A 22,720-nucleotide genomic window follows, 5' to 3' on the forward strand; every position below is an offset into this window, starting at 1 on the left:
GCTACTGACAATAGCATTGAGCAGAGCTAGGAAACAGGTCAGGTTCATGATGATGTAGTTAGGTTCCCTAAAGCTGAGCTGCCACCTCTCATTAGTCCAATGAAGTCAGAGTTACACAACTCAAACAATATTGCAAATAGGGCTAAAAGTCAGAAAAGGAGGTCACCATTAGATGAAGATTATGACACAGATTCAGAGTCAGATGATGAGGACTATGTTCCAGAGCTTGTGGATAGTGACTACCACATATCAGAGGATGATGATGATTTGTATGATGATTCAGTTGCAGGCCTACATGATTTGAAAGGGAAGAAAGTTGTAGAGCCCAGCGAGGATTCAGAACAAGAGGACCTACAGTTGCCTGATTCAGATGATGAGGAATTAAGGTTGAAGTTCAAAACATTTGCACCAGAGGACATGTTGAATCCTACTTTCAAAGTAGGGCAAGTGTTTGACTCTGTTAAATTGCTGAGAAGGGCTATCAAAGAGTATAGCTGCAAAAACAGAGTGTCTATACAGATGCCAACAAATGACCAACGGAGACTTGCTGCTAGGTGTGAAGAAGGTTGCCCCTGGTACATGTGGGCTTCTTATGACAATAGAAGCAAGTGCTTCATGATAAAGAGATTAGTTGATGTGCACACTTGTGCAAAGAAGTGGAAAATCAGGGGTTTTAGTTACAGATTCATTGCAGAGAAGTACATTGAGACTGTTAGAGCAGATGAGAACATCAGTTTGATGAATTTAGGAAGGCTAGTGCAGAAGGATTGGTGCATGAAGGTCTCTAGATCAAAGCTTGGCAGAGCAAGGAAGTTAGCTCAGAACTTAATATATGGAGATGAAGATGCCCAATACAACAAGTTGTGGGACTTTGCAAGTGAGCTTAGGAGAGCAAATCCAGGAAGTACTTTCTATCTTGGTGTCAATGAATAAGGTAGGTTTGAGCATTGCTATTTTAGCTTTGATGCAGTCAAAAGGGGCTTCATGGAAGGGTGCAGGCCAGTGATTTGTCTGGATGGATGCCACCTGAAGACCAACAGTGGAGGAATTTTGTTAACTGCTGTTGGAGTTGACCCAAATGACTGCATATTCCCATTTGCATTTGCTGTAGTGGGAATTGAGGACACAGAGAGCTGGAACTGGTTTATGCAAACTCTGAAGAAAGATCTTGGAATACAGGACACATCATTGTGGACTTTTATGTCAGACAAACAGAAGGTAACTTACTGTCCAAGTTTGTAATGTATTTTCTGCATTTTAACTAAGTTATATGCATGTTGAATGAACTTTTCAAATGTTTGACTCTATTTGTAGGGCTTGATCAATGCTGTACAAAAGTTTTTCCCTTACTCAGAGCATAGATTCTGTGTGAGACATCTATGGCAGAACTTTAACAAAGAATTCAGAGGAGAAGTTCTAAAAAATCAATTATGGAAAATTGCAAGATGCACAACAACTGATAGGTTTGATGAGGCAATGGAGGAGATGAAGATCATAAACATTGATGCATACAGTTGGCTGGAAGAATTACCCCCTAACCAGTGGGTGAAAGCTTTTCAGAGAGACTGGCCCAAATGTGACCTCCTGCTCAACAATATTTCTGAGGTTTTCAATAAGTAAGTCAAGTAAACCTTGATCTCTAGTTTATCAACATTGCTCTGTAGCTCACAAACCTTTTTACTTAAATTCCAAATTCCAACACATGATCATGCCATTATGTAGGTATATTCTTGAGGCAAGGGAACTTCCCATTCTAGCAATGATTAAGAGAATTTTCAACCAGCTCACAACAAGGATGTGCAACAAAAGAGATGAAGCACTATTGTTTACAGGACCCATATGTCCCAAAATTCAAAAGAAACTGGACAAGTACATTGAATTGTCCAACAATTGTTATCCATTAGAAGCAGGAGATGGTGTTTATTCTGTTGCTAGCATGGGTAGGGATTACATTGTGGAGTTGCAGAACTTGGCATGCAGCTGTCAAAGGTGGAATTTGACTGGTATTCCATGCCATCATGCAGTTGCATGTATGAGAGAAGCAAGACTTAATCCAGTGGATTTTGTTAATTCTTGCTACTCAGTTGAGAGCTACAACAGGGTTTATGCTCACTTCTTGATGCCACTTAGAGACATGACAGAGTGGAACCACATTGTCCAGTGCCCTAACATTGATCCTCCAAAGTATGAAAAGAAAGTTGGGAGGAAAAAGAAGAACAGAAGGAAACAACCTGAAGAAAAACCAAGCAAGAAGGGAGGGGTGAAGCTGTCAAGGCATGGGGTCATTATTCATTGCAGCCATTGTGGTCTTGCAGGCCACAACAAAGGTGGATGCAGTTCTTACAAAGCTGGCATGCCACCAAAAAAGCAACCCAAGAAGAGGGGCAGAACAGTGGTAGCTGAGTCAGATGAGGAGACTGAGCCTGTGATTACCCAGGTAACTTCAGTGTGTCCATTACATACAATTATGTTGCTTTTTTATGTGCACTAACTGGAAAGATGTTCAGGATCATACAATTCATGGTGATCAGGAGTATATGCTGCTAGGACAACATGAGAGAGCCACATATGCAAACTTGGAGGAGACCATGTTGAAAGAGATGATGGACAATGTAAGTTTAGAATGTGAAACCAGGCCATATATTGTGCATGATCATACAATGTTGTTAGAGTATTCTTTGTTGTTGTGTTCTTACATGATGCCATGGCTTAACTTTTTGCAGCTTCCACCTCCTACTCAACCAAGAACTCACCCAGGGCCATTACCAGATTCCACTTTCATTGTTACTGCAAGAGAAGCTGTTGCCTCTGGTCCATCTGTGGGAACCAGTATTGCCCAAAAAGCAGAACAAATGAAAAAAAGAGAAATTGAGGCAATTTGAAGAGAAGAAAGAAGCAGAAGTCCTGAGGAAGCTACAAGAAGCAGACAAGAAAGCACAAGAGAAGAAGGCTATAGCTGCGGAGAAACTTCAGAGGAAGAAAGAAGCTGCAGAACAAAAGAAGCTTGAAACACAACAGAGAAAGGCACAAGCAGCAGAGGAGAAAAGGAAGGCACAGGAGGAGAAGAAGCTAGCTCAAGCAGCAGCAAAGGCAGCTGCTGCAGAAGAAAAGAGAATTGAGCAACAGAAGAAGAAGGAAAATCAAGCAGCAGCAAAGGCAGCTACTGCTGACAGGAGAAGTACTAGAGTTGGTTCAAGCTGGACAGGTTACTACCCAGGAACCAGAACATCCATGTTTGACGTATTCAAGGATTGAACCTTGCAATGCATTAGTTGATGGTGTTACTGTGATTGGCTACTCCATCAGAGAGTTTATTTTGGTGCTTGTAAAGCAATAGTTGATGGTGTTATATCATATGGTACTCTTGTTTCTCCTTTTATGCTTCTCAAAGATTCTATGGTACTTGTAGTGCACTGTTAATTATGAGAGTACTGTGGTTATGCTGTTGGAGTACATATCATGTCCACTTTCCACTTTTACCTTCATATATTTGATGCTGATCATAGTGGATGCTGATCATATATAATGGATGCTGGTCATAGTTGATCCTCTGCCCATCTTCATTTAATTTATGTTTACAATGTTTTGGAGGTTTGTCGACAAGGCCTCGACAATAGCCTAGGTTGGTAGGGTTGTGAAGGCTTGTCGACAAGGCCTCGAAAATGGCCTAGGTTGGTAGGGTTATGGAGGTTTGTCGACAAGGCCTCGACAATAGCCTAAGTTGGTAGGATTATGGAGGTTTGTCGACAAGGCCTCGACAATAGCCTAAGTTGGTAGGGTTGTCAAGGGTTGTCGACAAGGCCTCAACAATGGCCTAGGTTGGTAGGGTTATGGAGGGTTGTCGACAAGGCCTCGACAATGGCCAAAGTTGGTAGGGTTTTCAAGGCTTGTCGATAAGGCCTCGACAATGGCCTAGGTTGGTACTCATGAACATTACATTGCCACATATTGAAATCAAGTCAGGATTACAGAATGTACTAACTTTGCAATCTCAAAATGCAACTACTCCTACAACAACCATCACAAGCAGTAGCACAATAACACATTTCAACAGCTTAACTACTTCAATCCCTAAATTTAACAGTGCCATCATCAACATCATCATTTCACCCTTCTCCATCTCCTTCCTTGCGTCCTCCTCCTCCTCCTCCATCTTCTTCTTCTTCTTCTTCAACATGGTGGCCTCCTCCTCCTCCTCCTCCTCCTCCTTCTTCTTCAACATGGTGGCCTCCTCCTCCTTCTTCTTCTTCAACATGGTAGCCTCCATCTCCTGTACAGCTACATCTTCATGTCCACTATCATTCAGATGACCATGCTCAATGAGATATGCCTCATAATTCTGCTCCCAATGCCAAAAATCGCATGTAACCTGCACAAGACATGAGTGATGTAAGACACACACACACACACACACACACCCACACACAGACACACACACACACATACACACACAGAGAGAGAGAGATGCTACTGCGAGGTCAATGATGATACCTTGTGCAGTCCGAGCAATCGATTAAAGGGAGGCGCCTCCCGGAGTTGGCGGCGGACGAGCTACCGAGGCCTGCCATGGCGAAGAGGATGAACAATCGACGGAAAAGATATGACGGAAAAGAGAGGAGGAAACAGAGGAGGAAGCGACGAGACGAAGAAGAACAGAGAAATTGGGGATTTAGGGTTAGGGATGCGGCGGAAATTTGGGAAATTGGCCCGCCGTGGCATTTTGCATAAAGCACCCTCCCGTCGCGATATTTCGCTGCTGCAGTCCCTCGAACGATGAGGTGGCAACGTACAGCGAGTGAGACAACACCACACAAGCAAAATACGTATGAAAACGGACGCGGTGACCGTATGTGCGCACGCGGAACAAGTTTGTCAACCCGAACATTACAGTTTCTGAATTCAGTGACTTTTTTGCACGCGACGAACGAGCTTAGTGACTGTTGATGAATTTTACTCATGTTCTTTTCATAATCACCGTGAAAAAGTGGTCATAAACCGGGTGTTTTTGTCATAATCCGTATAGGAAAGGGCACTATGGACCACCAGAAAGATTTTCATTGGCTTTTTCCCAAAGATTTCCACCAACGGACACATAAACCACATGTTGGCCGGTTAAGGGAGAAATTTTCTCCACTCAGAGGAGTGCTCTTGAGTCGCTATTGCTCAGTCCATGTTCGTTTGTTGAACACTGAGAGAACGGGAGCAAAAGTTGAAGCACATGATGTGTTGTTCCTGTAGTAAGAGCCTAGTATAATTTTTATCTTCAACAAAGTATCATCAGGTTGCTTCTTTCATTATTTCTCTCATGCATGCAATGTGCTTTTGTGCAAATCTGTTGAACATAGAAGTTGCATGACTGTTATATGCATAGCTATATATGAATGTCTTTTTGCATGACAAAGCTAGTTAGGTTCACCTGAGTCGTATGACTACTCTATATAGCTATGAGTTATCCTAGTGGTATAAATCCCAAGTGTTTCTCTATGTTTAACCCACTCTAAATCTCATTCACGTTGAGTACTAAGAAGAGGATATAAATAGAGAGAGGATGAGATATTGGAGTATACCAAAATATAGAAGGGCTGGGGTTATGTTTCACCATGCATATTTATATTATAGGCCTCATGGTAGCCTTCCTGGACTCAACAGCCAGTGCAATAGCCTTGGAGGTCGCTGTGTCACGGGCCGTCCCATGCAGCAGACCGAGGGTCTTGTCGCAAAACTCATGTTCAAGGGGCAGGGCTCATGAAACAACCTGCCGCCGATGATTCCTCTATTCTTGGATCAGCAGCGGCGTCGTGTCCAGCGGGCGATTAATTACCGAGCTTAGTGCAGGCACGAGGGTTGGCCTTGAGCGGCTGCCTTCACTACTCAACACCGTGCAAGGAAGGCAACATAGGTGCTTCAGATGAGATCAGATGTTCAGATGCATGTTCTGGAGGTGCATCGGAGGTACTCCACCAATAAGCTCGCCTAGTCCCCTGTTCTGGAGGTGCTCCGCTCCCTCTCTTACTTCTATGGTCGCTGTGGTGGTGGAGTTGAAGCAGGGGAAAGATGGAAGTCCAGATCGGATTTGTGCTCATCCCAATGGCTGCTGGTGAATGGCTACGGCGCCAGCCACGACGCTTAGCTGCCGGCCGCTTCTTCCATGCCATCGGATCTGTTGGTCGAAGGGCGGCCGTACTTCTTCCTCCCGGATATGGAGCCAATTGGGAGACAGAGCTTCTTCAACATGGATTAGGTGCAAATTGTATAACATATCAGTTTGTAACTTCAGCAAGCTCCAGGTTCATATCCGCTGATTGGTTGAGCATAGCAGTTACATGATAGTCCAAGCTATATGGTACATAACAACGTTATTTGGGTTCAACAAAATTATATGACTATCCCCTTTATAGGTGCAATAGTAGTATAAATACTAAGCTCTTCTCCTTATTCAACCCGTCTGGCACCAATTGTCCATGATTGTTCTACGGTTCTATGTTTAAAAAAAACTTGCCTTTAAGCCACTGTTGTTGAGAAATTAATAAGGAAGGTGGAATATATTCCTTCATATACTTTCCTAAAAGAATATTCCTTCATACACCATAGGGTGCGAGATAATCGAGTATAACAGAACACAGCTTCAGTTGTGAAATAGTGTGCTAGGCTGGTCCAGGGAGATGAACACGGTTGTCCAGCCACATCATTGCAAAAGCATGCTCGAGCACGAGCTGACCCACTTTGTATGCTCTTGGATGAGATGCAACCAACTTCTCCTAGGATCACCCAAGGGACCCAAGATGCAAATGGGAGTTTTAATGGCTTTGTGTACCTGGTCTACCATCACCCAGCACCAGCAGCCAGGCCAGATAAGGAATGGCCAAGACAGTTGGAGAAAAGCATAAAAAAAGCTCACACCTGACATATTTGTGGTATTTTCTATGTGGTACACTAAATTGATAAAGGGGTGAGTCACCATCTGTTTTGTACTAGTATGTATCTTGATGTTTAGTGCTTGAACCAAAGTTAATACTCCCTCCGTTCCAAATTAGTTGATTTGAATTTGTCTAAGTACAGATGTATCTATACTTGTTTAGTGTCTAGATACATTCGTGTCTAGATAAATATGGGTCAAGTAATTTGAAACGAAGGGAGTAGTTGTTAGGTCATATTGAAACACAATGATTTCAGTTTGCAAAAGTTCATGCAAGAAGTTAGGTAGGTTCTGCTTTATCAGTAACTGCTAACATGACGTCAAATGTCTCAGTTTAGACCTCCAAATTCATGCATCTGATGAGCCCTATGAGGACAAGTTCATCTAGTAGTACCAGTGCTCAACTAAAGGAGTAGACTGCTATGCTTTAGTCATCTATATAGCTACTATCTAGGTACGATCTGACTATATTTGTTACATTAGTTCATCATGTGTGTGGTTCGGTTTGCATTTTCACTGTGTGTTCTTATTAATTAGGAATTTAGGATTGAGATGGGAACTTAGTAAGGTCTTGTTTGGTTCCTTGGGATTTGAAGGGGGTTGAAGGGGATTGTGCGGGATAAAATCCACTACAAGTCAAAATCTTCCTTAATCCCCTCCAAACCTCTCCAATCTCCTTGTGGGAGGGATTAACCGAACAAGCCCTAAAGTAACTGACACTATTACGTGCATCTGTTGTATCATGGCTCTGCCTGTATTACATTGGTAGATCTGTTTCGACAAAGCAGGGGACAAGTAGAGCGAGTGGCTGCGTGCGTGCGTGCGTCGAAGCGACCTTGGTCAGGTCAATCGCTTATGCAGGCCCTGGAGACTCCGTAAAATGTGCAGGCAAAACTGCAAAATCCTGTTAAGTTTCACGAGCCTAGCAGGATCTGGCTGTGAAGGACATGTCGGTTTAGTAAAAGGCCCCCTGCTCGCAAGTGACGGGGAGCAACAGGGGACTAGCTTGATGCCTTCCCCACAGTGGCGTCTATAACCAGAGGAGAGGAAGCGACATGACTAGGGTGAAATACAAGTACAATATATCTTCATACATGATCTAGCATGATGACTATTCTTGGTTAATATTATTTGGAAGAAAATAGCCAAGGTATTGATTTTTAATTTTCACATAGACATGCGTCGACGTGTATGGTTAAATAAAAACGCACTAGTCGTTATCCTACCACTGACCACTGTGTGCTGGCTTATGGGCCAATAAGTTTTTTGGCTTGCCTCTAATAGCCATCTCTTATACTAGAGTGGGACTGTGTCCTCGGGTCGCTTCTCCTTTCGTGTTCATTTGCTAAACAAGAGAGTGGGAGCATCAATTCAAACGCATGATGAGGTGATACTATAGTACAAGTCTGTTACTCCCTATGTCCCATAATATAAAAGCATTTTTTACACTAGTGTAGTGTCAAAAACGTTCTTATATTATGAAACGGAGGGAGTAATTTCTATCTTGTCGAAAAAATAACACAATATTGTTAAACATATTGCAGTAGGCCCATAGGGCGCACCGGCCAGAACCTGGCCCGGCTAGATAGATAGAGTTTATCTTGTTGTAACTTCTTATCTCTCTATCTCTTTAGATATTCCTTGTTCCTCAAGATGTAATCCCAACAACTTTGTATGCTTATCAGGGAGATGCCCCTGCCTATATAACACGCAACCGTAGCCTCCAACGAGGTACGACGTTCTCCGATTGTTTACATGGTAATTAGAGCCTCCTCTATCCACTACATCTAGCAAAACCTACCACCAGCCATGTCGTCCTCCTCAAGCTCCGTTCAGACCGCCTCCATGGGGCAGGTCGCCGAGAAGCTTACCCGCACCAACTACGTGCTGTGGCGTGCCCAGGTGATGTCGCAGCTGAGAGGTGCTGGTTACTTCGGCTACGTCGACGGGACGATGCCGGAGCCCGCCAAGTTCATCGTCACGAAGGACAAGGACGGGAAGGAGGAGCAAACACCCAACCCTCTCCATCCGATCTGGTTCAAAGAAGGGCAGCATGTACTTGGATACTTGCTCAATAATCTCACCAAGGAGGTCCTCGTGCAGGTCACATCTATAGCCACGCCGCACGAGCTCTGGGCAGCACTTGCCCACATGTTCTCGTCGCACTCCAGGGCGCGCGTCAACAACATCAGAGTCGCGCTCTCCACGACGCAGAAGGGGACGCAGTCGGTGGCCGCCTACTTCGCCCACATGAGGTCTCTGGCGGATGAGCTTGCAGCTGCTGGCAAGCCCATCGATGATGATGAGCTCATCTCCTACATCACCTCCGGCCTCGACATGGAGTACCAACCTCTTGTCTCCGCCAACGACGCCCGCACCGAGCCCATCAGCATCGACGATCTCTATGCCCAGATGAGTAACTTCGATCAGCGTCTCGCCCTTTACAGCACGGCAGGATCCGGTGGAGGCTTCAAATCCTCTGCTAACGCGGCCTCTCGCGGCCGCAGTGGCGGCGGACGCGGCGGCGGCAGCTCTTCTCGCTACCGTGGGCCGTAGCGCACCAAGGGCAAGCCATCAGGCGGCGATGGCAACCCTCCTCCACGCAACGGCAACGGCGGCGGCGGTCGGCCCTACAACAACAGCAACAAGGGTCGCCGCGGAGGCCGTCCACGAGCTGCTCCTGACGTCCCGCGCTGCCAAATCTGTGGCAAGCCAGTCCACACCGCGCGGGACTGCTGGTACCGCTACGAGGAAGATGAAGAATCTTCCCAAGATGAGAAGGTTGCGGGGGCAGTCGACGGCTCCTACGACGTCGACACGAACTGGTACGTGGACAGCGGCGCGACAGATCACATCACAGGGGAGTTGGAGAAGGTGACCATGCGCGAGAAGTATCGCGGGCAAGACAAAGTTCATACCGCCAATGGAGAAGGTATGAGCATTAGTCATATTGGTCATTCAGTAATAAAAACTCCCCACAAAAATATTCGTCTCAGGAAAATCTTGCATGTCCCTACTGCATCAAAGAATCTCCTTTCCATTCATCGCATTGCTCTCGATAATCATGTATTCCTTGAGTTTCATCCGTTTTTCTTTTTGATCAAGGATCAGGTCACGAGGAAAATCCTCTATCGAGGTAGATGCGTTCGAGGGCTCTACCCGTTGATTCCGGAGCTTAGGAGATTAAATAAACAAGCCTATGGTGTCACCAAAGTGTCTTCAACACGATGGCACGATAGATTAGGACATGCATCGTTTCCTTTGATTGAGAAATTGCTTAGAAAGAATAAGCTCCCGTTTGTTGGTGAGCGTAATTGTGAAACTATTTGTGACTCATGCCAACGTGCTAAAAGTCACCAGTTAGCTTATCCTATATCTACAAGTGTTTCTACCAAGCCTCTTGAACTCATTTTCTCTGATGTTTGGGGTCCTGCGCCTACCTCAGTTGGGCGCCACACTTATTATGTAAGCTTTATCGATGATTTTAGTAAGTACACGTGGATTTATCTCCTCAAAAAGAGATCTGATGTGTTTCAAGTTTTTCACAACTTTCAAGCACTTGTAGAAAGAAAGTTCAACTGCAAAATTCTAGCTATCCAATCTGATTGGGGAGGGGAATACAAAAACCTCAATTCCTTCTTTCAACAGATTGGCATATCTCACCACATATCGTGTCCTCATGCTCACCAACAGAACGGGTCTGCTGAGCGTAAGCATAGACATATCGTTGAAGTAGGCCTAGCTCTTCTTGCAGCTGCCTCTATGCCATTAAAATTCTGGGATGAAGCCTTTCTCACCGCAGTTCATCTTATTAATATTCTCCCCAGTAGAGTCATCAACAATGAAACTCCGGTAGAACACCTTCTTCACACCAAACCCGATTACAAATCCCTCCGAGTGTTTGGCTGTGCATGCTGGCCAAATCTTCGTCCCTACAACAATCGCAAGCTCCTTTTTCGGTCAAAACAATGTGTCTTCATTGGCTATAGTCCACAACATAAAGGTGTCAAGTGCCTTGATGTATCCACGGTTCGTGTCTATATATCCCGTGATGTTGTGTTCGACGAGACTGTTTTTCCCTCTGCACATCAAGGAAAAGGTAAAAATGTGATAGATTGTAAATGGGTTTTCAGAGTAAAGAAGAAGTCTGATGGAACTATTGATCGCTACAAAGCCAGACTAGTTGCAAAAGGTTTTAAACAAAGGTATGGCTTAGACTATGAGGACACATTTAGTCCGGTTGTAAAGGCTGCCACTATTCGCCTTGTTTTGTCTATTGCCATGTCTAGGGGATGGAGTCTCCGTCAGCTAGATGTTCAGAACGCGTTTCTTCATGGTGTTCTGGAAGAGGAAGTGTTCATGCAACAACCTCCTGGGTTTGAGGACAAAAGTAAACCCCTTCACATTTGCAAGCTTGATAAGGCCTTGTATGGTTTAAAACAAGCCCCCAGAGCATGGTATTCCAGGTTGAGCTCAAAACTTCAGGCACTTGGTTTTGCTCCTTCCAAATCTGACACCTCATTGTTCATTTATAATAAGTCAAATACCTCCATATTTGTCCTTATATATGTTGATGATATTATAGTCACAAGTTCATCAGATGAGGCTGTCACAGGGTTGCTAAAAGATTTAAATTCTGAATTTGCTCTCAAGGATCTGGGAGACCTGCATTATTTTCTTGGCATTGAAGTAAAGAGAGCAGGAAATGATCTCTATCTTACTCAAGAAAAGTATGCCACTGATCTTGTAGCCAAAGCAGGGTTGAAAGGTTGCAAGCCAGCATTGACACCTTTGTCCAGCTCAGAAAAATTGTCCTTGTCAGAAGGAGAACTCTTGAACCAAGAGGATAGCACCAGGTACAGAAGTATGGTTGGTGCATTACAATATTTAACCTTGACTAGGCCTGATATTTCTTTTGCTGTGAACAAAGTATGTCAGTTCCTTCATGCACCTACTACAGTACACTTGACAGCTGCCAAACGCATACTTAGATATGTTAAAAATACTTCGAGTATTGGACTAACTTTCAGCAAGTCACCATCAACACTTGTCAGTGCATTCTCTGATTCTGATTGGGCCGGCTGTCTAGATGACAGACGATCAACTGGTGGCTTTGCTGTGTTCTTTGGTCCAAATCTGATTTCTTGGTGTGCTAAAAAGCAAGCTACTGTGTCTAGATCCAGCACAGAAGCAGAATACAAGGCACTAGCAAATGCTACTGCTGAAATTATCTGGGTTCAGTCTCTGCTTAAGGAGCTTGGCATACGCTGCAAACAAGCTCCATGCTTATGGTGTGATAACCTTGGTGCTACATACCTTTCTGCTAATCCAGTTTTTCATGCACGAACTAAACATATCGAAATAGACTTTCACTTTGTCAGAGAAAGGGTTGCTGCCAAGAAATTGGATGTTCTGTTTATTCATTCTCAAGATCAAGTTGCTGATGGATTTACCAAGGCTTTGCCTGCAAGAAGTTTTGAGGAATTTAAGCGTAATCTCAACTTGTCCAAGTTGTGATTATGGGAGGGTGTTACATATTGCAGTAGGCCCATAGGGCGCACCGGCCAGAACCTGGCCCGGCTAGATATATAGAGTCCATCTTGTTGTAACTTCTTATCTCTCTATCTCTTTAGATATTCCTTGTTCCTCAAGATGTAATCCCAACAACTTTGTATGCTTATCAGGGAGATGCCCCTGCCTATATAACACGCAACCGTCGCCTCCAACGAGGTACGACGTTCTCCGATTGTTTACAAATATTAACAATGGTTGTGTGCATGGTTTGATACAGAGGCCGGGGGCAATCCTCCTTTTCGAAAAAACATAATTTTAACATGCCTTCTTTGATTTTAGAATTTAGCTCATGTATGTCATGTACTCACTAATCAGTTGAACATAGATGTTAACTATATATGATTGTTCTACATGTATGACCGTCTTTGTGCATGACAAACTTTGGTGCGTTCATCATAGTTATATACTTATATGACATCTCATGAATATATAGAGCTATAGTTTTATATCCTACTACTATAAATACAAAGTTCTTCTCCACATTTGACTAATTCGCATTCCCACAGTCATTGAGAATTAAGAAGTGGATACATTTCTCCGGATTTTATGGGATATATGGAGTATGATATATTGGAGTATACCAAAAGATGGAAGGTTTGAGGTTCTGGCTGCCTCTCTGTCACACAGATGCTGATGGGCTGCTACAAAACCCCCAAAAATGCAAGTTCCACCTTCAGGTCCCAACAAACATCTTCATACTGTGGAGGCTCATGTATTTCACTCCAGCGGCGATAAAAAAAATCCAAGCAGGTTGTTGTATCTGCCGCAAACCGCATAGACCACTAGGCAGGCGAGGTTAGAGCTGCTATTTGACTAATGCACCCTGACAAGGCTCCCCGGCTTGATGGCTTCTCAATGTTTTTTTATCCGTGGGACGACGAATAATGGATGATGCCAGTTGATGAAGAAGAATAAAATGTGTTGCATAGAGGATAGGTGATAGTTACTTTACTATTGTTGTTTTTCTGGCCAAGGCCTCTACTTATAATATTTCTGGATAATTATCCCTTGATAAACATGTGGTAAATTGCATCATGCAATCATATGTCCCAGAAGATGCATATTCAGAATTTGAAGTGGATACATTTATTTCTCCAGATTTTATAGATGTGTAGAATCATATATTTCACACTGTGCATTGCCTCGTGGCAAACCTGACCCGGGCATTGCTGATTTGCCATGCACTTTGTTGGATGTATGGTAATTTTATTCTGAGAGTTCTATGACAAGCAGATTGTCTTCCTACCGGTACTCGAGGAAGATTTATATGTCTTCTGGTTACTAGGCTTGGTGTCAATGCCCAAGAGTGTGATACATTTTGGCAGTAGATGAAAGCGCTTTATGGTGTTCTAGATGTCGTATTTATCCTTGAATCCCATCTACAAATCGTTGTCAGCTATTCCTAGTGTTAATGAGCATATGCAGTGGTGCACACATATACAATAAAAATGAATTGAGGGGTAGTGGCTACATATAATATGTTAGAACAATCCAACTCGTAAAGTTTTGTAAAACAAATGACTTTATTGGACTGTGAAAAGAAAAAAAGATATATCGATACTTTGTAACATAAGTGTACATCATTTGAGTGTTTTATAATGCACATATCACCATATATACTTTTCTATGCGCACTTACCTATCTGTGTACAAGTCCTGGTTATGGATGTACGAATATGAATGTGTTGAACCCTAGTTGTTGAATGTTAATGAAGTCAGGAAAAGGCAAAATACATGGCACACTAGGAGTAGTGTGAAGAAAAATGCATGGAGTAGATGAGGGCCAGGATTAAATATTATTTTCATAATCACCATGAAAAAATGGTCATAAACCGGGTGTTTTTGTCATAATCCGTACGAGAAAGGAAGTTATGGACCACCAGGAAGATTTTCATTGGCTTTTTCCCAAAGATTTTCACCAACGGCCACATAAACCACATGTTGGCCGGTTAAGGGAGTTAAAATTGCCACTGAGAGCAGTGCCTTTGAGTCGTTATTGCTCACATCCTTGTTCGTTTGTTGAACACTGAGAGAACGGGACTACAGGAGCAACGGTTGAAGCACATGATGTGTTGTTCCTGTAGTAAGAGCCTAGGATAAGAGGGGGCACGTCCTGAACCCATTAAAAAATGCATTTTAAACATGTTTTAAAATGCCAAAAAATTCAAAAGAAAATTTCCACGCATACATGTTCGCAAATACGGGTGCGCGATGTGCCGCACAAAGTTTTGTGGAAAAATGTCTTTTTGTTTTGTCTCCGCAAAAAAGACAAATTTTAGTTCTTTTAAATAGCGTTCCACAGACATAACTTTTTGTCTTTTTTGCACAGGCCACAAAAAAAGTTATTGTTTTCTTGAAACTTTATGCACGCACATAGAACATGGAGACGTACCTGTGCAACTTTTTTCAGATTTTTTTAGCATTTAAAAATGAGCTTTTTGAAGTGGGTTCATATGGACCCGGGTTCATCCATGAACTTTCCCCTAGTATAATTTCTATTTTCAGCAAAGTATCATTAGGTTGTTCTTTCATTTTGGAATTTATCTCATGCATGCAATGTGCTTTTCTGAGAATCTGTTGAGCATAGAAGTTGTATGACTGTTACGTGCATAGCTATATATGAATGTCTTTTTGCATGACAAAGTTAGTTAGGTTCACCCGAGTCAATATATGACTACTCTATATAGGTATGAGTTATCCTAGTGGTATAAATACCAATTGTTTCTCTAGGTTGAACCCACTCTAAATCCCATTAACATTGAGTACTAAGAAGAGGATATAAATAGAGAGTGGATGAGATATTGGAGTATACCAAAGTATAAAAGGGTTGGGGTTATGGTTCGACATACAAATTTATATTATAAGCCTCATGGCAGCTTTCCATGAAAGCTGCAGCATCGCCATGCACTCATGTGCATCAGTGGCCATTCCCGGCGACTTTTCATCCGTGCTAATGTACCGCATGGTGGAAGGAGGTAACGTGGCTTTCCACGTCCCTGAGGTGCACTTCCGCTCAAATACCTTGCTGTTCCTGGACTCAACAGTCAGTGCTATGGGATCCGTCATCTTTGGGTCGCCAGGAGTTCCACGCAGAAACAACCTGACGTCGCTGGCTTCACTAGTCTTGGATCAGCAGCGGCCTCGTGTCCTGCGAGCCATTAATCATCAAGCTTAGCGGCGCAGACGCCAGGGTTGGAGTGGAGCAAATGCTCTCACTACTCAACACCGAGAGAGGAGGGGATCGGAGGTGCTTCAGATAAGATCAGATGTTCATCATTGAATAGATGGGTTGTGGCTGTGTGGCTTGCGTGTAACCGACTCAGTCTTGGGGTCGTAGTCCCTCTCTCCCAAAAATATATATATTCAATATCTAATTAAGGTCATCCTCGTGTTAGAGAGATGCCCCCTCGCTGCCGTTCTATCAGCCATGATGCTGTAATTAGCAGACAAGAACACTGTTGAACAATTGAGTTCATACTCCCTCCATTCCAAAATATAGTGCGCCCGTCGTTTCCCGAGGTCGAACTTTGACCATAAATTTAATATACGAGACCGATTGTGGCGGGAGAAAAAGTTACATAATTAAAAACTTCTTTCGAATACGAATTCAATGATCACTAGTAGAAAACAGGGCTTTGGTCCAGGCCGGGTCAGCCCATTAGTCCCGGTTCAGTCTAGAACCGGGACCAATGGGGGCATTGGACCCGGTTCGTGAGCCCAGGGGGCCGGCCGGGCCACGTGGGCCATTGGTCCCGGTTCATCTGGACCTTTTGGTCCTGGTTGGTGGGACGAACCGGAACCAATGGGCCTGGCTCCTGGCCCACCACCATTGGTCCCGGTTCGTGGCATGAACCGGGACCAAAGGCTCCCCTTTAGTCCCAGTTCATGCCACGAACCAGGACTAAAGGGTTTGCCCAGAGTTTAGTCCCAGCTCGCCAACCGAATGGGCGCCCACACCTGTTTATAAGCCCGTCCCTCTCAACGTTGTTGAGCTCCTCTCAAAGTGAAAATAGGTGCACCTATAGAGGAAATTGGACCTAAATTCACAAATAGAAATTGATTATGAATTTATGTTTAATTTTCTCTATAAGTGCATCTATGTTCACTAACAGAGAAGTTTTTATTTTTTGTGACCTAAAAGAAAAAAGAAATCACTAAAAAACTATAAGTATTTAGTTCTAAGTAGAAATGAAAAAATAAATAGCAAAAAAGAAAAAAAAATGCCTATAATATTTGTTATGACTATTTAAAATTACCAAATTGAGTAAAGTTATTCATAAACTAGTGATTCACACAAATTTTAAAAAATTCAAATTTAAACTATTCAAATTTTAAAACTAATGGCACTAACAGAAAGTTTATAATTTTTGTGACATAAAATAAAAAAGAAATCACTACACAACAAAAAAACAAAAAAAATGCCATCTACTATTAAATAGCAGGAAAAAGATTAACTCAAAAATCAATTTTAACTATTCTACAAAGTGTTTTCACACAAACTTAGTAAACTAGTAATTCATAATCTAGTGATTCACACAAATTTTAAAAAATTCAAATTTGAACTATTCAAATTTTAAAACTAATGGCACTAACAGAAAGTTTATAATTTTTGTGACCTTAAATAAAAAAGAAATCACTACACAACAAAAAAACAAAAAAGTGCCACCTACTATTAAATAGTAGGAAAAAGATTGACTCAAAAATCAATTTTAACTATTCTACAAAGTGTTTTCACACAAACTTAGTAAACTAGTGATTCATAAACTAGTGATTTACACAAATTTTAAAAAATTCAAATTTAAACTATTCAAATTTTAAAGCTAATGGCACTAACAGAAAGTTTATAATTTTTGTCACCTAAAAGAAAAAAGAAATCACTAAAAAATATAAGTATTTAGTTCTAAGTAGAAACGAAAAAATAAATAGAAAAAAGAAAAAAAATGCACCTACTGGGCCAGCACGGCCTGAATACGACTAGAAACCCAACCATGGGCCAGGATTCAGGCCCGCAGCAGGCCCAGTAGGCCCACAGGCATTGCAGTGTCCAATTAGGCCCATTAGCCTGCATTTCAGAGGAGTTCGAGTGGGAAGAGGCAGCGGAGCTTATAAACAGGTGCTGGTCACTCTCAACTAGCGAGGTGGGACTAAACTCCCACCACCGCGCCAGCGCAAGGCCATTGGTCCCGGTTGGTGGAACCAACCGGGACTAAAGGGGGGAATTGGTCCCGGTTCGTGATAGAAACCGGGACGAATGCCCCCTATAGTCCCGGTTGGTGCCACCAACCGGGACCAAAGGGCGCCGCTTCCCGCCCTTTGGGCTGCCGAAAAGTGTCCTTTGGTCCCGGTTGGTGGCACCAACCGGGACTACAGGGGGCATTCGTCCCGGTTTCTGTCACGAACCGGGACCAATGCTTCGTCTATATAAGTAGCACTTGTGAAATTTTTCATTCAGTTCGTTCTTCCCCGCCCGACGACATCGCCAGGCTGCGCCTCGCCATCGCCCTGCCTCTGACGGCGTCCCGCGCGGCCGCAGACGCTGTCGCCGCCCCGTGCCCCCTACCTCCTCGCCGCCGACGCCGTGCCCCTCACCGTCGCTGTCGCCGCCCCTGCCTCCTCATCGCCCGTCGCGCCGCGCCCCCTCACCGTCGCCGTCTCCGCGCCCATCACCGTCGCCGTCGCCGCGCCCCTCACCGTCGCCCCCATGTCCTGCCAGCCTCCTCGTCGATCGCCGCCCCGGCCCGTTGCGTAATTTCCTAATTTAGATGTGTAGTTAATTTAGATGTGTAATTTAAGATGTAGAGTTAATTGAGTTGTTGTAGTTAATTTAGATGCATAGTTTAGATGTATAGTTAATTGAATTGTTGTAATTAATTTAGATGTATAGTTTAGATGCAAAAGTTAGAATTTTTTACTGTTCATACATTTTTTTGGTGATATTATTGTTGCATATGCAAAAGTTTGTGTGTTCATATATATGCAAAGAATATGTCAATTTTTTCATAGAATTTTTATGAATTTTTTTGTTGTAATTTTGTTCATAGAATTTTTATTTTGTTCATAGATTTTTTATGATTTTTTTCTGTTGTAATTTTGTGAGTGAATTCCATTTTTTACCTTATAGTTGTACATTTATGACACATATTACCCTATTTAGCGGAACTTTTATCGAAATGTCAGATTTTGGAAACTTTTAACACGGTTTTACCCCAGTTTTACATTTTGTTTGTTTATGGTCGATAGGATCGGCATGTTGCGTCATTGATTCGTAAAAAAAACTGTAAGGATCGGAGGGCATCATTGGCGATCTTGTCCAAGCTTCTCTTGTCTATCTGTTCCACTCCTTGTGGCCGTCCACATGTTTTTGGATACAGGGCGTCACCTCACACCTTACCTGATGGACACTCGAAGGGGTAATTAGTGTCACAAATGTATAAATATGGGGTAAAAAGTGGAATTCACTCTAATTTTGTTCATAGATTTTTTATGATTTTTTTCTTTTGTAATTTTGTTCATAGAATTTTTATGATTTTTTTGTTCATAGAATTATCTTTGTCAATTTACGTATATGTTCTTCTTCTCCTCTATTATTCCTTCTTCTTCTCCTCTTTTTTTCTTCTTCTTCCTCTTCTATTCCTTTCTTCTTCTCCTCTTTTTTTCTTCTTCTTCCTCTTCTTATTTTTGTTATTGGGTATGTCGTTGTCGATATACCCCCCCTCCCCGATAACTTTTAGTAATTAGTACTACTTAGAAAGTGTTTAATGGAATTAGTTAGAACTAGGTAAACTTGTTTATTTTTAGTAAGTACTACATTATTCTATTTATAGTAAGTGCTTAGTAGTTGAACTAGTTGATTTAATAAAACTGGTTTATTTTACTATAGAAGTAGTTTATTTTTAGCAAGAAAATTAATAGAACTAGTTTAGTTTTTTAGTTAAAGCAATTATTCCCGCATCGACGTGGACGATGCCTATCCCGCATCCTCGTCGTCGAGTCGGCGGAGGACGACACCTGCTTGACCAGATGGGCCATGTCCGGGACTGGGCTCCGCCGGGGTGGTACTGGGAGGCGCTACCTTCCGGGGGGCGTAGCTTGGTGAGGAGCCAGCCCGTCGTTGACCCGATCCTTGTTTGGTGGCGGTCGCGTGGGCCAGTGACGGTGCCGAGGCTTCCGGACACCGTGGAGGTGGTACGTCACCGTGTCAGCGAGGAGGACTAGCACGTCTGTCGCTACATGGTTGCGTTGGAGGGCAGGTTCGAGAATACCTGGCATGTTCTTCAGGGATCTCACTGGAGCTATGATCATGTGATGGTTCCTTCCCTTTGGGTGTCCACCGCCCGTGCCGATACCCGTCGGGCGCTACGGTTCTAGCTGTACTGGCGATATGTATGATAGTATTCGATGTGTATTAGTGATAATATTTGATGTACGGACACATGGAGATGATGTAGTTTTTATTATAATTGAATGCATCCTAATTTGAATACTACTTTATTTTGTGATTTGATTTTTCTTATTGAATGCTCAAATTGGAGAGCACTATGCAAGGCATATGCATATGATTAGTTGAATAATAATGATCTAATTTAGTCTTTGAATTATGAACGTACAGGAAATGTCATCATCGGACGACAGAAGTCTCCCGAGGGAGTGCGACTGGTGCCACGACGATCGAGGTCAGTGCGACAGGCCTCACCTGGACGATGGTCGGCGCTTCAACATTAAGCTCGAGGAGACCTTCGAAGTTGAAACGGTACGCAACGACGACAAGTGTTTTTTTCATAATTAAGCATGACTTCAACTATTTCAACGTGTAATTTTCATCTTTTACAATTCGAGTATAGTTTATCCCATGCCATGCAAGACGCTATGTCTTGGAGAGGATGGATTTTGAGGACCATGAAAATTTTGAAACGAAGAAAATTCACCTAAAGACCCATCATGATGTGGATTTTGAAGTAAAGTTGTATAATGCTGAGAGCGTAACCCATTTTGGTTGCAAAAATCGGGAAGCATTTTGCAAATTGTATGGTTTTGATGAGGGTATGCTTGTCACCATGGATCTTGGTGATCCTGAAATCGAGCAAGACAATATGGACATTTGGGTCCTTGTTGATACGCCTCCAGTTCTACCGCTATGTGAGTTTCTCAAACATAGTTAATTATTAACTAATTTATATTGTTCATTTCAAAATAGTTGACAACTTATTTCCATTGACAGCTTATTTTGAAGTATCAAAGAATGTGCAGAAGATGGTAGATAGAACTTACTACACCGATGGCTCTGAGTTAACTTACAAGGAGAAAACTCATCTGGTTGGATTTTGTAATGATCTTGAGAATTACAATATCTACAATCGAACTCCTCAACATTATGGTCAATACGTGCCACTAGTGCACGTGTTGAACTACGGTAACTACTATGGAGATACCCTGGTAAGATTTTTTACTATTACGACATCCATGCATTTTTTTTGCATACTTCTAAAACTAGTACATCATTGCTAACTACGAAGTTATTACTATGTTTTTCAACAGAGAATCCCAGAGGATTGTGTGCCTCATTTGATGTATCAGAATGGCGGCAGCCTTCGTGTTTTGAACATATATCCAGGTCATCCTACGAATCTCAACTGTCCATACGAGATTTCTAAAAGAAGTTGAGACATGAAAATCAAAGGATGGAAAAAATGTATGGACGGTCGTAAGGAGATTCTTGGAAGCAAAAGGAAGCGAGGCGCAAGAATTGGAGACAGGATGATCTCCATTCTTCATAATAGAGAGTCAGGGTCTATATTGTTTTATGCTATTTTACCTTAAGTGTGTTTAGGTCCTACCTGATACTGATGATCATGTGCTAAGAACAATTATGTAGGGTTGGGTTCGATGACTATGAGGATGATGATCGTATGACTTATTATTAATAACGAGTAGAAGTTGTATGATGATGCTTGATTAGTAGGACTTGTTATTATATAAGATGATGTATGATGCGAGCATGCATGAGTTATTATATATCTGCGGGTGAAATGAACATAGCAGTAGCTAGCGTTGGTAAACCAAGGATGAAGATATAAGAGAGGACACTTCTCTCTATTAGCTAGCTAATAACAACCTAAAAATAACCCCCTAAACCCCTAAAACAGCCACTTTTTTTTTTAAAAAAAGAAAAACCTCAGCTCCAGCCAGCTGCTGACGCGTGGAAGCCTTTTGGTCCCGGTTTATGTCATCAACCGGGACCAAAAGCCCCCTGCCTGGGCTGCCGGCAGCGGCCACGTGGATGCCCATCTGTCCCGGTTCTGGTTTGAACCGGCACTAAAGGGGGGAGGTATTAGTACCGACCCTTTAGTCCCGGTTCCAGAACCGGGACAAAAGGCCCTTACGAACCGGGACTACAGGCCCTTTTTCTACCAGTGGATATAACTTTTGCTCCTGCTGCAATCGGTCTTGGTAGTTAAATTTACGGTCAAAGTTGAAGTACGGGGATAGAGGAAGCACTACATTATGGAATGGAGGGAGTATCATTTATGGAGGGGCAAACTATTTTACCATTCATCTGATCGATACCCAAAGCATTTGCAACCAGGAATGTTTATGGAAAAACATCCCAGTGTTTGATGGCATGGAAATAACTTTGACGGGCGTACAAATAAAGGCCCAACTTGTGATTGCTGAATTGCTGTGTTAAAACTGTGTTTCAAGGTGTCACAAAAACTAAATGAGGTTCACAGTGTCTTACATGCTTGAAACTGGAATAAACTCTCATGTAAAGTATACGTGGAAATTTTATAGCCGGCCTGTTTGTATCTTCAACATGCTGCTGGTTCTTGTTGTGCCAATTGGTTGACCATAGGAGTCGCGCATGAGTATCCTAGCTATATGGTTGTCCTTCTGCATGACAAAGTTGGGTTCACCAAAGTTATTTCGTCGTCCCATACATGTAGCTAGCTACAATAGCCACTTAGGGCATGGAGTAATTAAATACTAAGCTCGTCTCCCACATTTCACCCGTCACCTACTTGCCACAATGCCACTCTTGTTGAGAAGTGGCTATATGCCTACATATAATGAGTAAGATATAGGAGCATAACAAAATACCCCTTCTGTGGTGAAATAGTGTGCTAGGTTGGTCCAGGGAGTTGAACACAGCTATCTACCTACAACATTGCGAAACCATGCTCAAGTGCGTGCTACTCTCCTTGTATGCTCTCTGAATGAGATGACAAGATGCTTC

The 22,720-nt window shown here is 42.8% G+C and overlaps 1 pseudogene; it reads left to right on the forward strand.

The window, feature by feature from the left end:
• Window positions 1-9,205: 9,205 nt before the first annotated feature.
• LOC125541886 lies at window positions 9,206-9,344 on the forward strand (annotated as a pseudogene).
• Window positions 9,345-22,720: the final 13,376 nt, after the last annotated feature.

This window comes from Triticum urartu, chromosome 2, assembly GCF_003073215.2.
Source record: "Triticum urartu cultivar G1812 chromosome 2, Tu2.1, whole genome shotgun sequence".
NCBI classification, from domain to species: Eukaryota; Viridiplantae; Streptophyta; class Magnoliopsida; order Poales; family Poaceae; genus Triticum; species Triticum urartu.